The 18,837-nt window shown below is 41.0% G+C and overlaps 1 protein-coding gene and 1 long non-coding RNA gene across 4 annotated transcripts in view; one reads left to right on the plus strand and one right to left on the minus strand.

Annotated features, from left to right (window-relative positions):
* Nucleotides 1–18,837, minus strand: part of LOC105472729 (MIS18 kinetochore protein A) — a 252,915-nt gene that overhangs the window by 81,080 nt on the left and 152,998 nt on the right. The window lies entirely within an intron of this gene.
* LOC105472727 (uncharacterized) lies at nucleotides 1,699–17,908 on the plus strand. The gene is made up of 3 exons (XR_011622792.1): nucleotides 1,699–1,837; nucleotides 16,267–16,498; nucleotides 17,772–17,908. It is a non-coding gene; the product is annotated as an uncharacterized lncRNA (long non-coding RNA).

The raw sequence follows: 18,837 nt of genomic DNA on the forward strand, positions 1-18,837 counted from the left end.
GCCTCTACTAAAAATTCAAAAAAATTAGCCTGGTGTGGTGACGCACACCTGTACTCTCAGCTACTCAGGAGGCTAAGGCAGAAGAATCGCTTGAAGCGGGTCCCTCTCACTTGGCTTACAGTGAGCCAAGATCACGCTACTGCATTCCACCCCGGGTGACAGAGCAAGACTCCATCTCAAAAACAAATAAAATTAAATTAAAATAGTTCTAAAATATTATACTTTACACTTAGATCTATGATCCATTTTGAGTTAATATTTTGTATGTGATGCTTAGGTTGATGTTCATTTTTTTTTTCTTATAACTGTCCAGTTGTTTAAAAACCATTTTTTCTCTTTTCTCCATTGAATTGCCTGTGCATCTTTATCAAAAATCAACTGGCTGGCATGCTTTAGTCCCAGCTACGCAGGAGGCTGAGGTGGGAGAATTGATTGAACCCAGGAGGCAGAGGTTGAAGTGAGCCAAGATCATGCCAGTGCACTCCATCCTGGGTGAGAGAGTGAGATTCTGTCTCAAAAAAAAAAAAAAAAAATCAAGTGGCCATCCCAGCAAGTTATTTTGTGGATATAGACTAACTGATTCCAAAGTTTTAATATAGAAGCAAAAGATCCAGAATATCCAACTGAATAGTGAAGAACAAAAACAAAGTTGGATGACAGATACTACCCATCTTCAAGACTTCCTGTAAAGCTACAGTAATCAAGTGTGGTACCGGTGAAAGAATAAACAAGTAAATCAATGGAACATAACAGAGAGCCTAGAAATAGATCCATACACATATCATCAACTGATCTTTGACAAAGGAGCAAAGGCAAAACAATGAAGCAAAGTCAGCCTTTTCAACAGCTGGTGCTGGAACAACTGGACATTCACATGCAAAAAAACTGAATCTAGGCCCAGATCTTACAGCCTTCCCAAAAGTTAACTCAAAATAGATCACAGACCTAAATGTTAAATGCAAAACTATAAAACTCCTAGAAGATAACGTAGGAGGAAATCTAGATGATCGTGGATTTGATGATGACTTTTTAGAAGCAAAACAAAACACATGATCTATGAAAAAACTAATAGTTAAGTTAATAAAATTAATCATTCCTGCTCTGCAAAAGACACTGTCAAGAAAATGGAAAGATAAGCCACAGGATGGGAGAAAATATTTGCAAAAGACATATCTGATAAAGGATTGTTAACTGAAATAAACAAAGAACTCCTAAAATTCAACAAAAACAAAAAAACCTGATTTAATGAGATATACAGATGACAAATAAGCATATAAAAAGATGCTCCACTTCATAGTCATCAGGAAAGTGCAAATTAAAACAACAATGAGATACTACTACACGGTCCAGAACAGTGACAATACCAAATGCTGCCGAGGATTTGGAACAAAAGGACCTCTCATTAATTGCTGGTGAGAATGCAAAATGGCACAGTCACTTTGGAAGACAGCTTGGCAGTTTCTCATAAAACTAAACGTACTTTTACCCTATGATCCAGCAATTGTACAGCAAGTGTATGAGGAGTGCTTCAAATGACATTGCCTTTTGAAAAGATATGTTGAAAATTATGTCCATGTAAAAACCTGTACACAAATGTTTATAGCAGTTTTATTCATAATTGCCAAAACTTGGGAGCAACCAAGATGTCCTTCAGTAGGTGAATGGATAAGTAAACTGTGGTACATCCAGGCAATGGGATATTATTTAGCAGTAAAAAGACACATTTATCAAGTCATGAAAAGACATGGAGGAACCATAGATGCATATTACTAAGTAAAGAAGCAAATCTGAAAAGGCTGCATATTCTATGATTCCAACTACATGACATCTGGAAAAGGTAAAACTATAGAGATAGTAAAAAGATCAGTGGTTGCCAGGGGTTGTGGGGGAGGAAGGAATAAACAGGTGAAACACAGGGGATTTGGGGGCCAGTGAAACTACTTTGTATGATTCTGTAATGGCAGATACATGTCACCATACATTTGTCCAAACCCATAGAATGCTACTATAAACCCACAATACTAATAGTGAACCCTAAGGTAAACTATGGACTTTGGGTGATTATGATGCATCAATGTGAGTTTATCAATTTAACAAATGTACTACTCTGATGGGGGATGTTGATAATGGGGAAGGCTATGTGTGTTAGAATGTTGGGGGCATGCGGGAATCTCTGTACCTTTTGCTCAATATTGCTGTGAACCTAAATCTGCTCTAAAAAAATAAAGCCTATGAAAAGAAAATCACTTCATCATATTTACATGGACCTATTTCCAGACTCTCTATTCTGTTCCATTGATCTATACGCTTATCTCTTCACCAATACCACAGCATTATTTCTCCAAATTTATGTTTCTTTTTAAAAACTGTTTTTGCTACAAGTTCCTTTTGCTTGCCATACAAATTTTAGAATCAAATTACAAAAAATCCTCCTGTGATTTGGATGGAAAGTGTGATAATCCTATAGATGAATTTGAAGATAATTGACATCTTTGCTATGTGAAGGCTTTCGATCCATGAACATAGTTTGTCTTCATTTATTTGGTTCTTCTTTGATTTTTGCTACCAGGATTTTTTTGGAAACAGTCAACATAAAAATTCTGTGCAACTTTTGTTAAGTTTCTGTTATAGTATTTTATTTTGTGGGGGAGGAGCTATTGTAAATTTTCTTGACTTATACATTTCAACTTCCAATTGTACATTGCTAGAATATAGAAATATGATTGATTTTTGTGTGTGTTGACCTTGTATCCCACAATCTTACTAAACTTAGTTATTTTTTCTAGCTTATTTATAGATTCCTTGGGGTTTTCTATGTAGACAATCATGCTGTCTGCTAGTAGAGATTATTTTCTCTCTTACTTTCCAACCTGGATGTGTATTATTTCGTTTCTTGACTCACCGCACTGCCTAGAGCCCCCAAAATAATGTTGAATAGGAGTAGTAAGAGAGGACAACCTTGTTCTCAGCCTTAGGGGAAAAGCATCCCCTTTCCTCAGTAAGTGTAATGTTAGCTGTAGGTTTTTGTAAATTTTTACCACTTATCAGGTAAAAGAAGGACTCTTCTGGCAAGGTGCAGTGGCTCACACCTGTAATTCCAGCACTTTTGGAGGCCGAGGCAGGTGGATCACCTGAGATCGGAGTTCCAGACTAGCCTGGCCAACATGGTGAAACCCCATCTCTACTAAAAATACAAAAATTAGCCAGGTGTGGGGGCATGCACCTGTAATCCCAGCTGCTTGGGAGGCTGAGGCAGGAGAATTGGTTGAACCTGGGAGGCAGAGGTTGCAATAAGCCGAGATCATGCCACTGCACTCCAGCCTGGGTGACAGAGCAAGACTCTATCTCAAAAAAAAAAAAAAAAAAAAAAAAAAGGACTCTTTTTTACCTAGTTTGACGAGCTTTTAAAAAAGTCATTGATGCATTTCAAATATTATCAAATAGTTCTTCTACATAAGTTGATATTGTCATGTGGTTTTTCTTCTTTAGATTGTTCATATGATGGAGTACTTTGACTGATTTTTAAAAAATATTTCAATGCCATGACCCTTAGTTTAATATTGCTGTGGATACAATATCTTTGTATTCTCTGGGGATATAAAACATATTTATTCTAAAATTCTATTCTTACTGTATTAATGCTCTGTCTTTGGGTATAAGTAAGTTTTTTTTCATTTTGTTTTTTTCCTTTCCATCTTTTATTTTATGTTCAGGGGGTACATGCACATGTTTGTCGCGTGGGTAAATTGCATGTCATGGGCGTTTGGTGTACAGATTATTTTCACACCCAGGTAATGAGCTTGACTTCCTAGGAAAAACCCACTTGGTTGTAGTATATTATTCTTTTTCTATATTATTGTATTCAATTTCTTAATATCTCAAAATAATTTTTGTATTTATGTTCATGAAGCATATTGGATTTTAGTTTCTTTTTTGTAACATTTTTGTCTGGATGTGGTATCAGAGTAATGCTGGGAGGTTTTCTCTCTTGTTCCTTTATTTTCCTTCAGAACATTTACATACTGGCCTCTCTCAATAGGAATATAAGCTCCATGAGGGCTGAGGTCTCCTCTCTTTTGTTCATTGTTCTAGCCTAAGTGTCTAGAACAGTGCGTGGACACAGTACACAATCAATAAATATTTGTTGCTGAATAAATAAATGTCCTCTGCCTGAGCCAAGCAAAAAGAAAAAGGAAGAAACTAAAAGGGAAAAGAGCCAGGAGGATCTACCAGGAGGGGCTTTTGCTTGAATTGAACTTGGAAATGTGAAGATATAAAAATGATATTGAAGACAGTGTACATCAATAATGGAAGGGGAAAGACTGCTTTGGAGTCAAACTGCCTGGGTTTGGATCCTGCCTCTACCACTCCCCACCTGTGTGTCCTTGGACAAATTGATTAGCCTCTTGAAGTTTCCATCTCCTCTTCTGCAAAGTGGCGATAATGATAATACCTACGTAGCAGGGTTGAGATAGGTGATGATGTATACAAGGTCCCTGGCAGTGAGCCAGCATTCAACAGGTGGAAGGTACAGTAGCAATAATAGTAGGTTCTTTATTGAATGGCTGCTAGCAATCTCTTCTACAACCAGAAGTGGATCTGAGCTCAGAATGATCTGGAGCACCTTAGAGGGAACTATACCTTAGCTGCTTAATACTCTTGAGAGCTAAGAAAGATTTCATTCTTCTTCAGTTGACCCCAGGTAAGAGAGCAAAAGTCACTAGAAAAATCTCAGCTAAGTTACTGACAACCATATCTTCTCCCAGACCCTATCTCTGACAACTGACCCAGGTTCCAGCATCTTGGACCTCATCCAGACCCACTTCCTCAGTAGCCTGTCAGACAACTAGGAGAGCACACTGCTGCCTTCCTGCAAAAGAGAGCAAAACCAGGCTCGGAGACCCTCAGTAAGAATGCCTGTGTTTTTCAGGTGAAAACTGAAAAAGGGTTGGGAAACCAAGAAATCTGAGCCATGTATTTGGTCATAGTTATCCTCCAGCTCTGCCAAAAGTCAAATGCCTAAGAGAGAAGACCTGGAACAAGACGAAGTCAAGAATGTTCTTCCAGTCTTGGATCTGAAATGGATGTAGCTGAAGGAAGAGCAGTGGCCTAGAGGGAGAATGCAGGAGACAGGGAATCCATAATTCCACTGGCAGCGTTTTGTGAAACATTAAGCCCAGGTCCATCTCAGTGCTGATTCTCATGGAAACCCCAGAGGCCGGGCTGAGTTCCTTAGCCACACTATGCTGCCACCAGCTCTCACACCCCCTCCCAGCCTTCTACCTCACTGGATCCTCATACCCAGCCTGCTGTGAACCCCTGTGCCATAGCACACACTTGTCTGCCATTTTGTCAAGCAGCATGGACAAAGCCAACCAGAGAGCAGAGTGTTAAATGGTCATTGCCCTTTTGGTTGGGCTGAAACATCAAAATGACTTCTCTGAATACATTTGGCTCTAACGTAATTACTATTTCCCATGAGCAAAAGCACAACTAAAAGTCAACACCACACCAGGACTTTTTAATTTCCAAAGGTGTTTATTTTCCCTCTGAGGACAAGCAGTAGCTTTTTATTTTGTTTAATGACATACACAGGAGGAAAAAAAGAAACTAGAGATCACTTGAGGTTTCTGTGAGAAACAGGGCTTTCTCCCATCTAAAATGTAGATTGCATTCCTGGCTTGACATTTATGCTCTTGGAGTGTGAAACAAGAACCTTGGGAAATTATCGTCCATTGGACGAAAAGCCAGGCTTCCAAGTTTGGAAGTATCTGCTGGCTCGCCGGAATGGGCATGCTTGCTGCTCACGGTCTGGGAAACAGAGGCAAAACTGGAGTTGACCTCCTCTGCTGTTTTTGGGGCGGCAAAAATCACCATCTGCTCTAACTCAGTCTTTCTTCTGATGCTTACATGTTAGACCAGACTCCTAGGTCCTAGCCCAACTTGTTACAAGGAAGATGTGTTTTTCTTTGTGTCAATATACCTTCCCCTGGTTGATTATTTCAGACTGGGCCAGGCGCGGTGGCTCAGGCCTGTAATCCCAGCACTTCGGGAGGCCGAGGCAGGTGGATCACCTGAGGTCAGGAGTTCCAGACCAGCCTGAACAACATGGTGAAACCCCGTCTCTACTAAATACAAAAAATTAGCTGGGCGTGGTGGTGCGTGCCTGTCATCCCAGCTACTCTGGAGGCTGAGGCAGGAGAATCGCTTGAACCCGGGAGGTGGAGGTTGCAGTGAGCCGAGATTGCACTATTGCACTCCAGCCTGGGCAACAAGAGCCAAACTCTGTCTCAAAATAATAATAATAATAATAATAATAATAATAATAATAATTTTAGACTGGACACGGAACTTTTGACTCTGACTCTTATAGAGAAGACTACATAAATAAAGGTATTGTAAACAAGTATTTTGGAGGATTGTATGTGACTTCATAATTTTCCCCTTATGTTTTAACGTTATATTACATTCTATCACATCTAAAACTATAACCTCAGATGGTTTCCCATTACCCTCAGCAATGGCTTTCAGACTTTTCTAAGCAATGGAACTTGTTTTCCTCAAGTGAAACGTTACACAGATCTCAAATATATAAAACAGATAGAATTGGAGCTTAAACTAAACTCTTCAGAAGCCACAGAGGAGAGATTAGGACCTTGACTGACTCAGACATTGCTTAATCTCTGCTAAAGGAAGAACTAAACATGTGTCAAGACGGGGAGCTTTAGTTGAGCCTAGCTGCTACCATGTTTACATGATTAGAAGGCCAGAGAGCAAGGAGGAAGGTGGGCTGGGAGCGTGGCCAATGCATTCCAGGCTGAAGACCCCCCTCCTCCATCCCTACCCAACACGTGGAAGATCCTTCATGAAGCTACATGCCCGCTTCTGGGTTTTGGTCACCCTGTGGAGAAGTGGAGGGGCCCAGACACATTTGCACATCTGGTTCCAATGACTGAAAACCCATCCAAGCCGAATGAGTTGAGTTTCCCAGAACAGCTGCTGCCCTCCTTTTCAGTCGAGAAATCCTTCTCTGCCTCCCGTGAGGAAGGGAAGCAGGCTCTATAGAAAATGTGCTCTCAATAATGTTTGCCCATCAAATGAACACACGACAATCCCTGTGTTCAGGAGAATGAGAACCACTCACAGTGAAGTTGAGATTCTGTTCAAACAAAGTACTTCCTTCCCCACTTGGCCAGAGCAAACTATCACTTTGGAACCCATCACACTCTAAGGAAGACAAGGTGTCTCATTCCCAGCAAAGGTTTGATCACAGGCTTATGGTGGGGGCCCCTACAGAGTCAGTTAACCTCTCTGCACCTGAGTCCTCTCCCCTGTCAGACTAAGCATAGGGTTGGGCTCAAACATTCCAGAATTTCCAATAACAGAAACGAAGGCTCAGTCTGCAAATGCTTGAAAGCACTTAGCTTTGAGTACGGTCAGAGAATGAGCTCACATTCAAAAAACTACAGAACGGAAAAGAACCATGGATATTCCTGTATTCAAATCCCTATATTAGGTTGATGGTCTTTCCTATGTGTCACCTTGGCAGGCTGTAATATCCAACAGTTTGTCCAACACTGACCTAGGTGTTGCTGTGAAGGTGTTTTGTGGATGTGACTAACATCTACGATCAGTTGACCTAAAATAATGGAGGCTACCTTTGATAATATGAGTGGGCTTCATCTAATCTGTTGAAGACTTTAAGAGAAAAACAGGTTTTCCAGAGAAGAAACTCTGCCTCAAGACTGTGACATAGAAACTTTACCTGAGTTTCCAGCCTGCTGGCCTGCCCTAGAGATTTCAGAGTTGCCAACACCACAATGGCATGCAGGAGCCAATTTCCTAAAATAAAATCTCTCTCTCTGTCTCTCTCCCTCTCTTTCTCTCTCTCTCTATATATTATATTATTATATATCATATATATTATGAGATATAATAATATATATTATATATCATATATATTATATATATTATGATATATAATATATGTGTGTATGTTATCGATCATCTATCATCTACCTACCTATCTATAATCTATAATTCTATCTACCTATACATCTATTATCTATCTATCATCTACCTATTATCTATCTGTCTGTCTATCTACCTATCTATCTATCTATCTATCTATCTATCTATCTATCTATAATCCTATTGCTTCTGTTTCTCTGGAGAACCTTAACTGATATACCAGAACTCTTCAAGGAAAATAGTCTGAGATCATATTATTCCTAAGAAACAGAGGCAAGATCAGGGACCAAATCTCCTTGGACTCATTCCATGTTCTTTCACCAGGACGCACAGCTCTTCAATTACCCTGCTATAATCTAAAAATACAAGTTAAAATGAACTTCATTTTCTGAAAGAATTAAGAGATAATTCCAGCTGAGCAGCATTTTTCACCCTGACTCATAGGAATGAAAACACTGTAGGTTGCAACCCGAAATACACATATATACAGAGGCACATTTAGCATGTTAACAAAACAAAAAATTCCTGAAATAAGACTTTTCAGATGTAATGCATTTGATAATTTCTATGTTACTCTCTTTTACTTCATTTTTTGAAAATGCTAGTCATAGTCATTAAATTGCTCGTGTGAGCCTAAATGGCCCACTGTGGCGGGTGCCTCAGGTGCTCATAACCCATTTGTGAGCCACCTCTGATTTCAGTCACAGCGGTGGTAGACTCCCATGTGAGTTCAGATTCACTTTATTCATAGTATCTCCCCTGAGGCATGCTGTACACATTGTTCTGCTTTGAGCCCCAGGGTCTTGTGGTAGCTCCTATGGCCCCCACACAAGTACAGCCTGAGAGTGTGGGAGAGTTAACATTCTACGGGGCAGTCCTCATCCAGTGTGGAGAGCAGTTGGTGTAGAGTGGCCCAGCCTCCCACCCTTCTAGCAGCCCATCTAGGGAGGTGTTCTGTACACTCCTCGGGAGGACTTGGAGAGCTGAGCTCCATGCTCATTGCAGTGACCTTGGTAATGCACCTGCTCCTCCCTGCTGGTTCCTGGGATCACCTCCCAATCAATGAGCTGCCCCAAGTCTATGCCCCAGGCTCTACTTTCAAGAAAATGTGAACCAAGACCCAGCCTCCCTGTCACTGAGGGAACTTTCTACAACCCCCCTTCAGATGGTCACCAGTGTTTGCGAGAATCTCCAGGGATGACAGGAGTTTGTGTGCCTCAACTAAGTCTTCCCATTGCTGGACAACAGAGAGGGATAAGAAAAGGGAGCCTGGGGGTAGCCAGGGCCTCCCACAGATAAAGCACTGTGCTAGTTTATTTTTTTCACTTTTATTTTCGAGAAGTATTTCCTCTTTTTAAAAACAGGCCAATCATTTTTTTATAATAGCTTTATCGAGATATTTATGTACTATGCAATTTACCCACAGTAAAGTGTTCAATCCAGTGATTTTAAGAAGTAGTTAAGAAGTGGTTTATTTTTTTTAAGTTAAAAACAGACATTATTTTTTATAACAGCTTTTTTTGTTTTGTTTTGAGACAGAGTCTTGCTCTGTGGCCCAGGCTGGAGTGCAGTGGCACAATTTCAGCTCACTGCAACCTCCACCTCCCAGGTTCAAGCGATTCTCTTGCCTCAGCCTCCCGAGTAGCTGGGACTACAGGTGCGCACCACCATGCCCAGCTAATTTTTGTATTTTTAGTACAGACAGGGTTTCACTGTTGTCCAGGCTGCTCTCAAACTTCTGATCTCGTGGTTCGTCTGCCTCGGCCTCCCAAAGGCTGGGATTACAGGCCTAAGTCACTGCACCCAGCCTTTATAACAGCTTTATTGAGAAATGTACACACTATACAATTCATTCACGTAAAGTGTTCAATAGTTTTTTAATACATTCACAGAGTTGTGCAACCATTGTGGCAATTTTAGAATGTCCTCATTACACCTAAAAGAAACTCCATAACCGTTAACAGTCACTCCCCATTTCCCTCCACACCTTAGCCCTAGGCAACCACTAATCCACTTTTCTGTCTCTATGGATTTGCCTATCCTGGATATTTCACATAAATGGAATCATGCAACATGTGGATTTTTGTTATTGGCTTATTTTGCTTAATGTAACATTTTCCAGGTTCATCCATGTTGCAGCACATACTGTAATAAATTGCAGTACTTTAGTTCCTTTTATTTGCTTTTTAGTTCCTTTTTATTGCTGAATAATATTGCATCAAATGGATATGCCACTCTTTTATCCATTTATCACTTGATAGACATTTTGGTTGTTTCAAAAGTAGTTTCTTACTGAACTAAACTCTGCTTTAGAATTCTATCTTAGCTTTGACCTTCTAGGTCAATTCAGGACAAACCTTCTCCCTCTTCATGTGAGAGCCCCTCTAATATATGGAAGTTCTTCTCCACCCTATCTTTCTGCCGTTGTTGATGTTCTGGTCTGATCTCTAGCTCACACCTTCCTCATTATACTGATCACATTCCCCTGACAAACTCCTGTTTATCACAATCACCGTAAAAGTTGGGTGGCCAATGTAGAATATCATAGTGAGTACTATCCTTTTTAATTATAAATTTGTATAATATTAATAAAATGATAATTACCTGGAATGGAAATCATACTGTGAGACTGTGTCCAAAAGAGGGCATATTCGATTTTAATTTTTAATGTATTAATACATTCTGCAAAACTGAGTAATGGCCCATTTACCACAATGACATTCCTCTGAGTGAGTAGGAGGGTCTGGCTACAATAACAAAACCATTTACTCAGGAAGCCTTTGTGAAGCAGCTCAATAATGCCTTTTCCCAGGAAGTGTCAATGTGACCACATAATTACCTTTATCTCAGGAAGAAGTTTGACAGAGAAAGGCTTCCACACAGGTGTCCAAGAAAATGGAGGAGAAGGAGAGTGAGGCAAGGGGTGAAGAGGTCCCCATGACTCTCTTGTACTCCTCAGTTTTGATCATTCTCCTGTGTTATCTTTGCCTCATGAGTCTGTCTTCCCAGCTCAAATAAACGTTCCCCTAAGACAAGGGTCCTTCTTCAGCATGTCCTGAAATCCCACACAGAGCCTGCTGCCATCCCTGCAAACCAAGTATATGTTTAATAAATACTTTTGGAAAATAGATGGATGGGGTGGATGAATGGATGGATGGGTGAATGGATGGATGGATAGTTGGATGGATAGTCAGATGGATGAATGGATGGATGGATGGATGGATGGATGGATGGATGGATGGATGGACAAATGGGTGAACAGCTGGATAGATAGATGGATAGACTGATGGATCCATGGATGGACGGATGGACAGGTATAAGGATTGATGGGTGAGTGAGTGGATAGCTGTTTGGACAAGTGGATGACTGAATGGGTAGATGGGTGAGTGAGTGGATGGATGGGTGGATGGATGAATGGTGGGTAGATGAATGCATAAAGGGATGGAGAGAGAGAAGAAGAGATGAAGACTCATGACTACAAACAGAATGGGTAGATAGCTGGTTGGGTGAGTGGATGAATAAATAGGTAGATGGGTGGGTGGATGGATGAATGGTGGGTGGATGGATGGATGAATGGGTAAAGGGAAAGAGAGAGAAGATGTGATGAAAACTCATAACTACAAACAGAATCATCTCCTCAGGGATTAATTAACAGTCTGCACAGGCATACATTGAAGACATGGCAGGGATGGTTCCAGACCACCACAATGAAGCAAATATCACAATAAAGCAAGTCATACAAATTTTTTGGTTTCCAAGTTATGTTTACACTATACTGTAATCAATTAAGTGTGCAGCAGCATTATGTCTAAAAAACAACGGGCATACCTTAATTTAAAAATGCTTCATTGCTAGAAAATGCTAACAGTCATCTGAGCTTTCAGCAACTCCTAATCTTTTCGCTGGTGGAGGGTCTTGCCTAGATGTTGATGGTTGCTGACTTATCAGGGTGGTGGTTGCTGAAGGTTGGGGTGGCTGTGGCAATTTCTTAAAATAAGACAACAGTGAAGTTCACTGCATTGATTGACTTTTCCTTTCACAAAAGTTTTCTCTGTAGCATTCAATGTTGTTTGGTAGCATTTTACTCACAGTAGAACTTCTCTCAAAATTAGAGTGAATTCTCTCAAATTTTGCTGCTGCTTTGTCAACTAAGTTTACATAATATTCTAAATCCTTTTGTTCTCACTTTAACAATGTTCACAGCATCTTCACGAGTAATAGACTCCATCTTGAAAAGCCACTTTTTTGCTAATCCATAGGAAGCAACTCCTCATCTGTTAAAATTTTCTCATGAGGTTGCAGAAATTCAGTCACATCTTCAGGCTCCACTTCTAATTCTAGTTCTCTTGCTATTTCTGCCATACCTGCAGTTCCTTCCTCCACTGAAGTCTAAAATCCCTCAATGTCATTTATAAGGGTTGGAGTCAACTTACTCCAAACTCCTGTTAATGTTGATATTTTGACCTCCTTCCATGAATCACAAATGTTCTTAATGGCATCTAGAATGGTGAATCCTTTCCAGAAGGTTTTCTATTGAAAACCAATTCCATCAGAGGAATCACTATCTATGGCAGCTATAGCTTTATAAAATGTATTTCTAAAATAGTAGGACATGAAGTTAAAATTGCTCCTCAATTGATGGGCTGCAGGATGGATGTCATGTCAGGAGGCATAAAAATAACAGTAATCTCCTTGTATGTCTCTATCAGAGTTCTTGGGTGAGTTGGTGCATTGTCAATGAGCAGTAATGTTTTGAAAGGAATTTTTTTGAGCAGGTCTCAACAGTGGGCTTAAAATATTCAGTAAAGTATGCTGTAAAAAGGTGTGCTGTCATCCAGGCTTTGGTGTTCCATCTACAGGCAAAGTACATTTAGTATAATTCTTTAGGGACCTAGGATTTTAAGAATGGTAAGCGAGCAATGTCTTCACCTTAAGTCACCTGCTGCATTAGGTGGTTCGAAAGAGTCAGCCTGTCCTTTGAAGCTTTGAAGCCATGCATTGACTTCTCCTGTGTAGCTGTGAAATTTCTAGATGGCATCTTCTTCCAACAGAAGGCTGTTTCATCTACATTGAAAATTTGTTGTTTACAGCTGCCACCTTAATAATTTTTGCTAGATCTTCTGGGTAACTTGCTGCAGCTTCTCCATCAGCACTTGCTGCTCCACCTCCTACTTCTATGTTATAGAGGTGGCTTCTTTCCTTAAACTTAATGAATCAATTTCTAGCTTCACACTTTTCTTCTGCAGCTTCCTCACCTCTCTTAGACTTCATAGAATTTAAGAGAGTTAGGGCCTTGCTCTGAAGTAGGCTTTGGCTTAAGGGAATGTTGTGGTTAGTTTGATCTTCTATCTAGATCATTAACATTTTATTCGTATCAGCAATAAGGCTGTCTCTCTCTCTCTCTCTCTTTTTTAATCATTTCTGTGTTCACTGGAATAACATTTTTAATTTCCTTAATGAACGTATCTTTTGCATATACAATTTGTCTAACTGGCACAAGAGATCTAGCTTTTAGCCCATGTTGGCTTTTGACATGCTTTCCTAAGTTTAATCATTTCTAGCTTTTGATGCAAAGTAAGAGATATACAACTCTTCCTTTCATTTCAACACTTAGAGCCTACTGTTGGGTTATTAATTGGCTTAATTTCAATATTGTAATGCGTCAGTGAATAGGGAGGCCCACAGAGAGGGAGAGAGATAAGGGAATGGTTTTTCAGTGGAGAAGTAAGAACAGACACAACATTCATCAATTAATTTTGTCATCTTATATGAGAATGGTTCATGGTGCCCTAAAACAATTACAATGATAACATCAAAGATCACTGAGAACATACCACCATAACAGATATAATAACAATGAAAATTTTGAAATATTGTGAGAATTACCAAAATGTGACACAGAGAAACAAACTGAGCATATGCTGTTGGAAAAATAGCACTAATAGACTTGCTCAAGTCAGGGTTGCAACAAATCTTCAATTTGTAAAAAACTCAGTATCTGTGAAGTACAATAAAGTGAAGCATAATGTAACAAGATATGTCTATACCTAGAAGCAGCCTGTCTAGTCCCAAGTGTGGCCAGCTTCTGGGGGCTCACCACACTTCTTCCGGTTGGTCACGGAATGTGTCCTTTTCAAATACTCATATCCATGTCAGGTGTCCCAGTAGCCTGGGGAAAACTGGGTTGCTTATTTTACTCATTAAGATAATATGTCTTCATCCATTTGGTCTGCCATAACAGAATACCATGAACTGACTGTATTATAAACAACAGAAATCATTTCTTACAGTTCTGGAGGTTGGGAAGTGCAAGATCAAGGCACCAGCAGAGCAGATTTAGTGCCTGGTGAGGGTCCACTTCCTGGTTCACAGACAGCTGCCTTCTCGCTGTGTTCTCATATGATGGAAGGGCCAAGGCAGCTCTGTCTGGTCTTTTTCATAAGGACACTAATCCCATTCATGAGAGCTCTGCCCTAATGACTTCATCACTTCCCCAAAACTTCACCTCCAAATATCATCATCTTGGGAGTTAGGATTTCAGCATATGAATTTGGGAGGGGTATAAACCTGCTGTTATGTTTATAGTCACTCATATTATTTCCCCTGGTATAGATCTGGCCCAAAATATCCAACAGATTAATGTGTCTCTATTAATCCCTTTGCATATGAATAGTGTGTGGCAGTGATAGTATTCTTTCCCTAGGGTGTTTAGGTATAGGGAAGTGACAGGTATTCTCTGACCACTAGCAATAGGATTAAACATATCAGATGGTTATAGGATGCTCAAGAAATGGGATCACCTTCTCCAACTACCTCTTTGTACAAATGAGGACAAGAAAGGAGAGGTGAATTCTTCCAGGTCACAGGAGTAGATAGTAACTGATCGAGAATTAGGATCCAGGTCTTATAATTCCTACTTTCTTCCTCTTTCACATCCTTACTGAATCATTTCTTTCTTTTTTTTTGAGACAGAGTCTCACTCTGTTGCCCAGTCTGGAGTGCAATGATGTAATCTCAGCTCAGCTCACTGTAACCTCTGCCTCCTGGGTTTAAGCAATTCTCCTGCCTCAGCCTCCTCAGTAGCTGGGATTACAGGCACACACCACCACAACCAGCTAATTTTTGTATTTTTAGTAGAGATGGGGTTTCATCATGTTGACCAGGCTGGTCTCGAACTCCTGACTTCAAGTATCCGCCTGCCTTGGCCTCCCAAAGTGCTGGGATTATAGGTGTGAACCACCACATCTGGCCCTGAATTATTTCTTAAAGAACAGCAATCATCCCAAACACACTATCATTAACCTCTAAGGACAACTTCCTGGCAATCTAAGAGGAGCTCCCCTGAGCACTCCAAATTCTCTTTCGTGTCTATGTTGGCTTAATGATAGGGGCTCTTGGCTCTTTGTGAATTCAGTTCTTCCAGATGGTTCTATAGCTCCTGTTTTGGCCCCGTGGCTAATGAGTTCAAGATCTGCTGATGAGAATGGGAGCCTTGGAGAGCCTCTGAGAGAAGCAAATGACGTCTCTGATGACGCACGACCTCATCACAGTGCTTGGTGGACTTAAAAAACCTCTTCCAAGTCACTCAGATTATTTCCCCTGGTATAGATCTGGCCCAAAATATCCAACAGACCATTCCCAGTGTACTTTTCAAGGCTGAGATACTGCTAAGATAGTGATCTTGGGAAATGCAGCCACTATTACATAATAAGGGTTTGTACCTTTATTCTGCTTTAGCAGATAAAATCTTCCCTGTTCATTAAGGGTAAAAATAAGAATTTATCAAAATTATTTTCTTCCTCAGCCCTGACACTAACACTTTTTGCTCCAATAATTCTGAAAGCTAGAGACGCACCTCTTTTTTGTGTCTGGAGGAAAGCAAGCACATGAATTTGGGAATCAGAAAAGCCAGATGATGGGAAAACTTTCCCCGTCCCCAACTGTATGATGTTGGGTGAGTCACCCAACTTAATTGAGTTTCAGATTCTTCAGCTGGGAAACAGCAATTGTAATAACAGCTATGTCATAGGCTGATATTACACGTAGCAAAGGAATAATTTAAATCAAAAATAAAAACATTAAATGTCTTCCAACTTGCTTGTCGGGAAAGGTTGATCAAAAAAGATGAGCAAAGGGAGAAAACGAGGCACCCGGATCTTGAGGAACCAGCCGCAAGCCTGACTTCCCAGCCGATTGCACCTTGTCTCCGTGTAATCTATGTCTACAGCAGAACACTTCTTCCTTAGACCTCAGATGCCATGAAAATTCACTTCAGGATTTATTTTATGCTTCCAGATTTTGCACATAAGGAAATAGTGGAGCAGGGACTAATGGCTCAAAATTGCACAGCACGTCAGCTGGGAAACGTATGTGGATCGTCCCGCCTCCCGGTGCTTTCCCACCTGAATCTCAAGGCCTCAGGATGTCATGTGATCTTTCCTGGTAGACCAGTTGGATTTCTGTTTGTCTCTGGGCTCAGCATTTTGTATCATTTTTGATAGGCACTCCAGGGTCCTTTTGAGCACAGGTATGTTTTAAAATGTACTCCTTTTAAAAAGTGAGCTCATGAATCCAATCATTTATCAAGGATGGCAAAAAAAAAGCTGACTCGATTTAACTTATCGAAAGAAACAGAGCTTCCCCTCCCACCATTCAGGCAACTTAAAATCTATCAGACTGGCCAGGCACTGTGGCTCACGCGATCCCAGCACTTTGGGAGGCCGAGGCGGGTGGATCACAAGGTCAGGAGATCAAGATAATCTACTAAAATACAAAAAAATTAGCTGGGTGTAGTGGCATATGCCTGTAAGCCCAGCTAGTCGGGAGGCTAAGGTAGGGGAATCGCTTGAACCCTGGAGGCAGAGGATGCAGTGAGACAAGATTGTGCCACTGCACTCCAGCCTGGTGACAGAGCGAGACGCCATCTCGAGAAAAAAAAAAAAAAAAATTCTATCAGACCAAAACCACAAAGGTTTTTCTAGAATGCTGCAGAATGATGCAATTTCACCTTATGAGCATCTTTCTCATCATCTGCCCTCCCCAAGCCTTTCTCAGTTAAAACAGACATGTGGGATTTAGGACTTTGCCACAAAGAGAAAAAAGACAGAATCAAGCAAAAATGGGCTGAAGGGAAATTAGATTTTTCAGAGAAGAAGTGAGCAAACCAGGGCGGCCCCTGCAGAGGAAGCTCTCTGCTCTCACGGGCTTGTTAATCACTCGAAGCACAGCCTCTGAGTGCTGAGCCCCTAGTTGGTGCCCCCTCCATGGGCAGTGGATGGTGTCCTGCAGGCCTAGGGGAAGTCATCACCTGGGACCTCCCCTGAGCAGCTTCCGCAGCCTCACTCTGGGCTGCATTTAAAACTTTCAACCTGAAAGATAAACACTGGAACCCAAAGGGATTGATTTGGGGAGCCTGGAGTGAGCAGATGAGGTCAGGGGCTGGAGGGAAATGAAACCACTTTTGCAAAATTAAGACTGAGACAGTGAAAGAGATCTAACTTAACCAACTCCATCATGCTTCTAACCTCCAAGCTGTCCTTGTTCATTCCTGGGCATAGGCTGAACTGACTTTGGAAGAAACTTAGTTTATAGTTTAAACTAAGATGTTTAAAACAACCCTTTAAAACAGCCCTTTCCCAAAGCAGATCTCCTTCTTGCCTGGGGTCTAGGCAAGAATTGCCCTTGTAGGACTAACATTAGCCAGAAGATTAGAAAGTATGGTTTAGGAGTCATGCAGCTGGAGGCTACAAGATTCTGACCCTCCCTACACCACTCAGATCAGTGCTTGAGATATTTTGCAGATGCTACACTTGATGGATCAGCTGGCACCATCCAGATGGATAAACCGACTCATCTGATCTTGTGGTCTCCACCCAGGAACTCAGTGCAAGAAGACAGTTTCCACTTCCTATGATTTCATCTCTGACGAATCAGCACTTCCAGCTCACTAGCTTCCCCCCATTCACCAAGTTGTCCTTAAAAAGTCTTCTTCCCGAATGCTCAGGAAGACTGATTTGAGTAATAATAAAGCTCTGCTCTCCTGCACAGCTGGCTCTGCATCAATTACCTTTTCTCTATTGCAATTCCCCTGTCTTGATAAATTGGCTCTGTCTAGGCAGCAGGCAAGGTAAACTCCTGGGGCAATTACAGAAAGGGCAGTCAGATGTTGGAGGTCTCCTACCTCCTGCTACCCCCAGGTCGGCCAGCAGGGTGGAGGATAGGCTCAGAGGCTTGGGGAAAGGGAGAGAGAGAGACGGGATGAGGGTTGTGGAGAGAAGGAAGAGAGGGAAGAAAGATGAAACAGACAGGTACACAAAGACAAGGGAGAAACGAAAGACGGAAGAGGGAAGAGAAAGGAACAACTTGAGAATCACAAGTTAAAAGAGAAGTTTCTCTCAAGAACTCTGAAACCAAAACCACACAAACTTGCCTTCAAGTCTTATTTTCTAAAATTAACAGCAGAGCTTCAGAAGTAGCCTAGTTTCTGAGTGCAGCTTTAAAGGTATCCACATTTCCTTAAGGTCCGAAGGGGATCTGCAAAACTGCCTCTCTCTCCTTCTTCACCCCAGAAGCAGCTTCTGTTTGCAGAAGAGGCTGCCTTTTATATTCTTTTACAATGTTAATATTTGTTTTGCTCCATTGGCTTATTTTGGCTTTTCTAAAGGGCTGATGAGCCGCTGTTGAATGAGTTCTGCCAATACTCTAGTTTCAACCACAATTTGGAATGTTAGGGATCAGAAGCTGATCCGACGAAGGGAAGGGGTCATTGAGCAGAGGAGTATAAGGGTGAACACTTAGCTATCCTTTATGCATGAAAATTTAAAGTATATCAAGTTCAGCCAACAGTCTAAGCTCTAGTCACCTGCT

The sequence above is a fragment of the Macaca nemestrina genome, chromosome 4 (assembly GCF_043159975.1).
Source record: "Macaca nemestrina isolate mMacNem1 chromosome 4, mMacNem.hap1, whole genome shotgun sequence".
Classification (NCBI taxonomy): domain Eukaryota; kingdom Metazoa; phylum Chordata; class Mammalia; order Primates; family Cercopithecidae; genus Macaca; species Macaca nemestrina.